Here is a 10,042-nt window from a genome sequence, read left to right on the forward strand (position 1 = left end):
GAAGTGGAGTCGGTTGTCTGCAAAATGACCTGCCTTCTGGGTCTGCCTCTTTGCTTCCTCATGTTGTCATTTAACTTGTCTATCAATCTCCTATAATTCCTGTAAATGGGAAATTAGCTCTACAGACTTGATCAGATTGAGGTTCAACTTTTTTGGCAAGAATGTCATAGGCCATGATGTCCTTCACATTGCATCATATCTGGAGACACACAGTATTTCATTGTCTTATTCTTAGTGATGCTAAAACTCATCAGTGAATTCAGGTGTTGGGAACTTGATTCCATTGTATAATTCTCCATCAATCTGTTATCTAATGGTTTTATTTTTTGATTATCTTTTCTGAATCAATTGTTTCATGAGAAATATCTCACCTTTTATTTCAAATTAATTATTTCAACCTATTCTTTTTTCAGAATTTATTTTATTGAAGTATAGTTGATTTTACAATGTTGTGTTAGTTTCTGGTATACAGCAAAGTGATTCAATTATGCATATACATATATATATTCTTTTTCATATCCTTTTCCATTATGGTTTATTACAGGATATTGAATACAGTTCTCTGTGCTATACAGTAGGACCTTGTTGTTTATCTATTTTATATATAGTAGTTTGTATTTGCTAATCCCAAACTCTTAATTTACCCCTCCCTCACCCCTTTCCCCTTTGATAACCATAAGTTTGTTTTCTATGTCAGTGAGTCTGTTTTGTAGATAAGTTCATTTGTGTCATATTTTAGACTCCACATATAAGTGATATCATATATTTGTCTTTCTCTGTCTAACTTACTTCACTTAGTATGATAATCTCTAAGTCCATCCATGTTGCTGCAAATGGCATTATTTCATTCTTTTTTATGGCTGGGTAGTATTCCATTGTATATATGTAACACATCTTCTTTATCAATTCATCTGTCGATGGACATTTAGGCTGTTTCCATGCCTTGGCTATTGTGAATAGTGCATGCATCTTTTTGAATTATAGCTTTGTCCGGATATATGCCCAGGAGTGGGATCGCTGGATCATATGGCAACTCTATTTTTAGTATTTTGAGGAACTTCCATACTGTTCTCCATAGTGGCTGCACCAATTTACATTCCCAGCAGCAGTGTAGGAAGATTCCCTTTTCTCCACACCCTCTCCAGCATTTGTTATTTGTAGACTTTTTTTTTTTTTTTTTTTTTTTTTGTGGTATGTGGGCCTCTCACTGTTGTGGCCTCTCCCATTGCGGAGCACAGGCTCCTTGCATTTCTCTAATAATTAGCGATGTTGAGCATCTTTTCATGGGCCTGTTGGCCATCTGTATGTCTTCTTTGGAGAAATGTCTATTTAGGTCTTTTGTCCATTTTTTAATTGGGTTGTTTGTTTTTTTGTTGTTGAGTTGTATGAGCTGTTTGTATATTTTGAAAATTAAGCCCTTGTCAGTTGCATCATTTGCAAATATTTTCTCCCAGTCATAGGTATTTCAGCCTATTCTTGACCACTTCGAATGTTGAGGCCACACTACCTCCCTGTGCAGTTTTCATCAGAGAAGAGAGAGGTAACTGTGGGTGTTCTAGAAAAGTCTTCTTGGAAGAACAGAAATTGGGCATTCAGCTTTTCAATTCAACTATCATAGAATTACTACTTATTTTGGGGGAGGAGGCCAGCGACTATCTTGAAAGAAATGAGTTGGGAGGGATAAGAGGTAGTACTGGGTTGTAATAGCTTTCTGTACGTGTAGCTATGGAGCCCAAGAATCCCAAGGGAAGATAATCTTTGAAAATTACGTATATTAAGAGGACCATCTCTCCCCTCTCCTTTAATCATTCCCAGTGGACATTTGCCTCTGTGTTGGATGTGAGGTGCTGATAGGTGGTGTTAAGATAGAGGGCTGATGGGCCAATCCCTATATCAGAGCTGAGCAGCACCTGTTCCCCATTCAAATCCCTGTAAGAACTGTTGGGGCCATGATCCCTCCCCTCCTCCCCCATCCAAACAGCTGCAGCATGACCGAAGCCATTTCTTAGTAGGAGATTTTTCCATGATGAGGGCAGACAAGTTGTGACATGTGGGCCTGAAGTCCCTGCCTGGTGACAGCAACTGGAACAGAAGGATTAAAATGACCAAACAGCAGTGGACCAGGATGTTGCAAATGTATGGGCGTCCTTGATGGTGGCAACCATGGATAGGAATCTTGAGGCTTTAAGAACCCCCAAACCACACCCTCCTAATGATGGACTGGAAGCCAGGCTGGGTCAGAATGGGAACGGTAGAATGTGGGAAAGCAGAGTGTGCTCTGGGGAGAGGCAGAAGCTTGGCCCAGGCACTGCTGGTGATGTCCATCTGCTGGAGAGTTCACCCACAGGTGGTATGCTTGCCTGGGCCTCATTGTCACCCTATGGTCCTGAATCTCCCCTACTCTGCTGTGCTGGGAGCCGTGTGCTCAGTCTTAGCCGTAATGAGACTGAGCCGTAATTTCTAGGTGGAGACGTCTGCTAGACGGATGGAGGTGCCAGGCTGGAGGTGGGGATGGGGAGGAAGTTGGGGCTGGCTATAGATTTAGAGTACCCTGCACTGGATAGCTCACTGGTTCTCCTGCTGTTTTAGTGAGTGTTTATGTATTTAACTATTTTTTAAGGTGTCTGTGAATATGCAATGAGATTATGATCAAAGGGAGTAGAAGAATATTCTGTTTTGGTAAAAGCATTGGCAGAAAATTTCCCGGGAAACTTTAGGATTTAGTCTTTTGACCTGGGTTGCCATAGTACCAAAACATGTTAAAAGCAGGTTTGGGGTAGCATAAAGGGGCAGAACAAAATAGGAAGCCAGTGAGAGGTCAAACCTTAACAGCTAAAGAGAAGATAAAGATAGAGAAGGTCTAAATTCTCTGGTTAAGGAAGACTGTATTTAAGCTACTGCAGTAGCCTGCACCGGTGACCCTGCTAAGGAAACACAGCATCAGCCTGTATTTCCCCCATTTCTCACTCCTGGACATTGTTGCTGCTCACGTTTGTGTGGTACAGGAAAGAGGGGATAGGGTTGGGAGGGAAAGAGAAGAACACCCATCTTCTGCTGCTCAGAGCTATGGGAAGGGCTGAAGTGAGCTCTACCTAGCACTCTGGCAGCACCCTACAGGCGGGGAAAGGAGCTGCCATGGCAGCCACCTCCTGGGTTCCTACCCGCCCTGGGAATTAACTGAGCATGGCACGTGGGCTTGAAATTCCGAGGCCTAACACCGGATCTCAGAAGCGGACGGGTCCCTGGGCACATGAGCGAAGGGCAGAGCTGTGGGTTGCATCAGTGATGTTGTGAAATCCATTTCCCAGGCAGGCACTCCTTCTGCAAGTGAGTGCGCTGTGCGATCACATGAGCTTTTCAGTCCTGAGCTGTGGGCAAGTCTTCTAGGGACCCATCCCACTCAAAGTGTAACCTGGGGTCAGGGGGCGGCAGAAGCTCGCCGTGTGAGGCTGAGCCTCGGACTGTGCTTTTGGAGACGGGCCTACCCTGCTGCTGGACAAGCAGGTTGATGCACAGGGAAGGTGGGCTCTCCTGGGCGCAGAGTCCCACAGACCACAGAAGACCCACCTACAGTCTGACGAGGGTCTGGTGGGTTGCGAGAAGGGCTTCTAGGGGGCTTCAGGGTGAACTGGGGAGTAAATGGACATGGAACTACTTCTTATACCTTTTTTCCTGGGTGGGCTGGCAGGGAAGGGAGGTGCAATTTGGGGCCTATTTTTAGCCATGGAATTGCTGTCTGCCGTACTCATGGAGGGCCAGTCTGGCTGCATAGATGACTTATATCCTTAAAAACGTGACTGAATCACCTTGGCTCCACGTTCCCCTCCGATATCAACTTCAATGTCATTTCCATAACCCCCCCCCATTTGGTTAGGTGTCCCCACCATGTGTCCCCAGCCTGTGCCGTTCTTTTCAGTCATGGTGGTTTCTTTATTGCCATGCCTTTGAAGGGGCGTTTTGACAGTTATGGGTGACCCTGGGTTGAATTTGGTTTTAGGCATATTTTGTTTTGTTTTATTTTCCTGGAATAACCATCTGTAGCTTTCCTGTTTTCTTATTTTCTTCTCTTCTGCCTCTCACACCTGCTTCTCCCCCTTGCCGCTGAGCACACTGGCCCAGCCCCCAGCCCCTTGGCCCTGATGGGATGCCATCTGGGCAGGCCGCTGGGGTGGGCATGGCTGGGGGAGGGGGCAGGAGGAAGAGGGCCTCTCTTTAGTTTCTGAATCTCTTTCCTTGGTGTTTGTCTTCAGGGACCTGACCCTTCTAAGAAAAAAGAAAGAAAAAACACCTCCGTTGTGTGTTCAGACGCGCACGTGTGTTTTTTTTCACGTTCCGGCAGAGCCGCTGCCTGGCTGCAGCCTCCTCTGAGCTGCAGTCGCAGGCGGCACGGGCGTTTTTAAGCAGGGTGACTTGCTGTCGAGTGGCTGCTCTTCTGCTCCCGGGACCATCAGTCTTGTCTTGAACTCCCGGTCCTGCTGGTCTGCCCGCTCAGGCTCATCTTTCTGGGGCAGACTTATTTACGGAGCCGCGGCAAAGGTAATTTCACTCCCTGGGCCCCGCGGGCCTGGGGCCCTCTCAGCCACTCTTAAAAATAGCCTGAGACGAGAAGGAGAGCCAGGGTCTGGTTACCTCCTGCACGCACGATCTGATCTCACCTCGCCTTCTGCATCTGGCAGCTCGGCCCTGCTCAGGGCCCAGCGGTCAGCCTGTCAGCCCCTCCCCACTCACAGCTCCAAGCTGGTGGTGGTTTCCCTTAAGGGAAGTAGGGAAGGGCGTGGTGGAGGGGGGAGGGCCCTCCCGGCCACCTCTGCGGGGCCAGCCGAGTGGGACATCTCAGCCCTGGAAGCAGCGCGTCTGTGCAAGACTACAGGCTGTCAGAAGGGATGCGGGTGTGCTGGATCCCAGGCCTGGAATCACGGCGGGTACCCGGTGGGGTGATGGCTGGCTCCCCTGCCTTCATCCTCCCTCCCCCACCCCACCCTCTGCCCGCCGCATGAGTAGCAAACACCTTGGCCAAGCCCTGGAAGCCGGGGAGTGCCCTCTGTCCCCGTGTGCCATGTTCTTTCCCCACCTGCTTTCATAAGGTGGCCTCTTCCCAGTTTGGCCTCTTCCTGGCCGCAGCAGTAATTCCCGAGATGACCTTGGGGAGGCCTCATCCTAGGAGGCTTTGGTTTCCTCCCTTATGCAGTTAGGGTGGATAATTCCAGCTCCTCCTGTCTTACCTCAAAGGCCTGTGGTAGGATTGATTCATCAGATGGGGGACAAAGAGCCTGAAGTGATTCTGTCTGAAAAATAAGGGCTCTGGCGTGGCAGTCACGCTTGGATCGGTGAACTGGCTTCACTTCTTCCTCAAGCGTGTGCCTGCCTGGGTGGTGAGTGTGTGTGCTGGACTGAGTGCGCGTGTGATGTGCACGTGTGTGCACGCGCTCTGGGAGAGAGTGGCTTACCTCACAGCTCACTCGCTGTTGACACTTGTCATTTGTCTGCCTCACAGCCTCCCCTACTCCCACCCCTTTTGTCCTCTTGGATAGGAAGGCCCTGGGCTCCCTGTTCTGTGTCACAGACTTGATCTTGGAGTCCCGTAAGCTCCCTGGGGAGAGGACTGAAGGGCAGGTACAGGGGCGGAAGTTAAGACTGAAGGGAAGCCAGTCTTGTTCCAAAGGCCCAGGACATTCAGGACCCAGCCTGGCCTCTCTAGCCTGCTGTCCCGCTTTTCTCTCTGACCTTGCCCTCACCTCCAGTTACATCATAAGTTTCCTAAGTTTTGCCACGCCCTTTCTTACCCTCAGAACAGTGCACCTGCTCTTTATTCCTTTTATTTGGACCCGTTCCTTTCCACCTATCCCTTTATAGGATGCCTGCAAGCTTCCTCTAGGAATCAGCTCAAACTCTCCTTCCCCAGATACCCAGCCTCTAGCACGAGTCCCTCACACTCCCTCATCCTTTCCTAGTTGTGGCACAGCATCACACCTTATTGTAACTACTTCTTCAATCATCTGTCTTGCTGCCAGAGTATAAGCTCCACAAGGACAGGGCCCTTCCTGTCTTACTCATAATTGCCTGGCACAGTGCCTGCCACCTCGTAGGGACTTGGCTCATATTTGAAATAATCATGAATGAGTGAGTATCGTGAATGAAGGACAGGCGAGTGAGGAACCCAGGGCTCCCGATGCCCATGTTCATGGCACAGATGAACACACACAGCTCTGCTGTCGGTGGGATCCCCTCACCACCCCACACCACCATCGTGCCTGGGGTGCGACAGGAGAGCTTGTCCAAGCACCTGGGCATACTTCAGAGAAGGCAAAACCAAGAGCCCAGCTTTCTGAATGTTTGCTGCAGGGAAAGAACTCGGAGGGCTCTTGGGCAGCCACTGGGTGGACTTAACTTTCCCCAGTGCAGCTGCCGGGGCTGGTGGCACCAGTGGCATCTTAAAGCTCATGCTCTCCTCTCTCCCCACTGATTCATGTTTGAGTCAGACTCAGCCAACTCCCAGCTTCTCCCCTCTCCTGCCCTGTCCCCACCTCCCCGCCAGGTTGGGTCCTGGCCCCAGTCCACGGGGTGGGGCTGCTATTCCCAGCTCGTCCATGCCAGCCTCGGTCTCCCAGGAGGGCCAGCTCCCTCGGCGGCCGCGGCAGCGGGCTTGGAGGCGGCGGGCCTGCCTGCGACTGACGTCTCCACCTGCTGGCTGTCCTGACCCTTGCTGCATGCAGCTCTCGGTCCCCGGCGCCACTGCCGCCGTTACCTTTGCTGCTGCTGCTGCATTATTTTTTTATACCTGACAACCTGGAGACCCTGGGTAGGAAGCATGGCCAGGCAGAGGGCACCGTGTGCTGCTCCCGCAAGGATCTATTCCTGTTGGACGCTCCAAATAAGTTTCCCCTGAGACAAAGTCCAAGGGGGTGGGCACTAACCCTCTGACTATGTTGCTGTCCGCCCCCAGGGACCCTTCCATGAAGACTGAGGCAGGCGTAGCTGCTGAGAGCCTGCTGACATGACATCGGCCACGGAGTTTGAAAACGTGGGCAACCAGCCACCGTACAGCCGGATCAATGCCCGCTGGGATGCCCCGGACGATGAGCTGGATAATGACAACAGCTCAGCCAGGCTCTTTGAGAGGTCCCGGATCAAGGCCTTGGCAGGTACTCTTTGGGGCTGTGGCAGTTAGGGGAGCCGCTCTCCTAATCCCGAGGTTCACTGCCCTTCCCGCCTGTGGTGAATCCCCTGTGTGCGTTGGCGTGAGCCCTAGCAGGGCGTGATGGAGACATGGCTGCGTGGCTCAGAGGCCAGGGGCCCTCGGGAGGGAGCACAGATCAGGCAGCCTCTCCTGCCACGTGTCCCCCACTTCCTCTCAGGTGTGAGGTGCTGCCAGGTGGGCCCTTGGCCTCAGCCTCTGTCCTGAATGACCTGTGTCCAAAGTCAGAAGTAAAAGAAGGTCTGGGCGAAGGAGTGTGTGAGGGGCGGGACAGCCGGGCAGAGGTGCGTGGACCTCATTATGTACCTCGATCCCCTGCCTGGTCCTGGATAGAGGAACTGTCGTCATCTTCTCTGTGGCCCCGAAAGGAAAGGGTGATTCGATAGGAAACTGAGAACAGATAACATCTTCCCCACACTGCCTCAGAAAGGAGGATTTTCTGGACTAAACCTCTTATCAAACTGGAATTAGATTTTTTTAAAAATAAATTTATTTATTTTTGGCTGCGTTGGGTCTTCGTTGCTGCGTGCGAGCTTTCTCTAGTTGCGGCGAGCGGGGGCTACTCTTCATTGCAGTGCACAGGCTACTCACTACGGTGGCTTCTCTTGTGGAGCACAGGCTCTAGAGTGCAGGCTCAGTAGTTGTGGCTCGTGGGCTCTAGAGCGCAGGCTCAGTAGTTGTGGCGCACGGGCTTAGTTGCTCCGCGGCATGTGGGATCTTCCCGGAGCAGGGTTCGAACCCGTGTCCCCTGCACTGGCAGGCGGATTCTTAACCACTGCGCCACCAGGGAAGTCCCTGGAATTAGATTTTTACTTAGCAGGTTCATAATAGATTTGTGTGTGTGTGTCTGGCGGGGGGGGATAATCTTTAATCTCTAGTAGAAATGGCTTCTCCTCTCCCTGCTGGCTGAGATCTGATTCTTGGGATTTTTCCCCGCTTCAGCCCCTGTGACCATTGCCTCCCTGGAGCCCTGCCCAGGGTAGCTATGTTCTGACGCTAAGTCCTTGACCAATAAAGAGAGTTTGGGTTACATGGGGTGGTGTATGGGTCTAAACTGGGAAAGGGGTGGATCCCTTCACCTGCTCCACCAGTGATGGGCCCAGATCACACTTGTTTCCCCCATCATTGATTGTTCCATCTTCTGCCTTGTTTGAAGGGCGCCGCTTTCCCATAAGCACTCTCTGGGATGATTCCCCCACTGCCCCTTGCTCATGGCCCTCTCTGAGGTTCCTTGTGGTTCTCTTCCACCTTCTCTCCCTCCACTCTCTTCCCAGGTGCCTGGGTCTCCAACTGACCTTGAGTCATGAGCAGGGCCCCTCTGAGACCATGATGACATTTCACCTCAGGAGTGTCTGGGTTTCCCATCCCTGTAAAAGGGATGGGGTAGCTCATTCCCTTGTCATGGTGGAGAATCTTTTCAGGTCTCAGCCATCACCCTTTTGGTCCTTGCTCTTTGCAGAAAACTCCCTTTCTTCTTCCTTCATCTCCTCCTCACCATCCCTTACCCCACAAAATCCTTCCTTGGTTTTCCTAGGGGATGTATAATGGCACCAACCCCAATGTAATTTTAACCTCTTTGAATAACCAAACTTGGAACCCTTGCCTTTGCCAGTCTGGTGACCTTCTTTGTGTCTCATGCTGGCTGGGTCTGGCTGCAGTGACCCTGGGATACAGCTGGAGGGAGAGCGGTACTGTATTCCATAAAGTTTGCCAAAGAACAGCTTGAGGAGTGGGGCTGTCTTTTGTGTTTCACAGGTAACCTGTTTTTTGAGAAATCAAGGTAAATTCCATTTTAACAATTATCAATCACATTCCTACTATGTGTAAAGCTAAACCCCTACCCAGACATGAATGTGGAGAGGAGGGGAACACAGAGTTGGATTCAACATAGTATCTGTCTCTGAGGAGTTTATGATCTATTAGGGAAATGAACAATGTTCCTAATTAATTAGCATGAGTAGAATTAGAGAAGAACTATGGGAAAGACACATAATTAAATAACAATGAGAGAACAAAGGGGGAGATGCAGGGAGCATCAGGGACTTGTCTATGGAAGAGGTGGCCCTGGGGCCGGGGATTGAAGGGTGTGTGTGGTTCTGACAGGCCGATGGGCTAAGAGTTGGTCCAGTTGGCCAGTCTGTATGGTAGCCTGGCCTGATTGATGCGCGGCCTGGGAAACTGGTGGAACTGGGTTGAGCAGGAAAGGACCTCCATCAGCCTTGCCTGTTCCTCACTACCAGTGTGCATCTCATCTATCAAAGCATCTGAAAGCCCCCCAGAAGGAGCAGAACCACAGACTGTAGAGTTGCATGCCTGGATCTTAGTCATTTAGAACATCTGGCTAACAAGTAAACATGTAAGTTTGGGGTCCATTCAGGATTTTTTAAAACAAAGAAAACCCTAACCAGTTTACTGAATTTCCTCTCCTGAGAGCCCACTCTGAGTGACCTGTGGGAGAAGCTAAAGCTTTGAGAAGGTCCAAAGTAGAGTGGCTGGGTAGGCAGAGCAGAGAAAGGGAGAGTCAGTCTCCCACACCCACCTCCCCACTGGTATTAACTTCTTGACGTTTTTCTCTTCAGTGCCGTCTTTGGGGCTGCCTTGGCAGTCTGGGCGGGGTCAGCCTTTCCAAAGAGGCTTAGGAAGCAGAAGCTGCCTTTGGTCCCTATTATTCCAGCGTGCTCTGAGGCCACTCCCCCACTCCCAGGAGTACTATGGCAAGGAAAGCGTGCAGCCCTGTATTTCTTAAAAGATGGCGGTGATCTGCTTTGTAGGTATACATTGGCAGCATTGGAGATGTTGGCCTGGTCTTTTCCATCTCAAATCGAAGGTCCTGGGATGAGGAGGAAA

At 50.5% G+C, this 10,042-nt stretch overlaps 1 long non-coding RNA gene across 1 annotated transcript; it reads left to right on the forward strand.

The window, feature by feature from the left end:
• The first annotated feature begins 1,457 nt into the window (after positions 1-1,457).
• On the forward strand, positions 1,458-7,136 carry LOC114485316 (uncharacterized). Its single transcript, XR_003678791.2, has 3 exons — positions 1,458-1,540; positions 4,251-4,536; positions 6,944-7,136. It is a non-coding gene; the product is annotated as an uncharacterized lncRNA (long non-coding RNA).
• Positions 7,137-10,042: the final 2,906 nt, after the last annotated feature.

Source organism: Physeter macrocephalus, unplaced genomic scaffold (genome assembly GCF_002837175.3).
Source record: "Physeter macrocephalus isolate SW-GA unplaced genomic scaffold, ASM283717v5 random_1141, whole genome shotgun sequence".
Classification (NCBI taxonomy): domain Eukaryota; kingdom Metazoa; phylum Chordata; class Mammalia; order Artiodactyla; family Physeteridae; genus Physeter; species Physeter macrocephalus.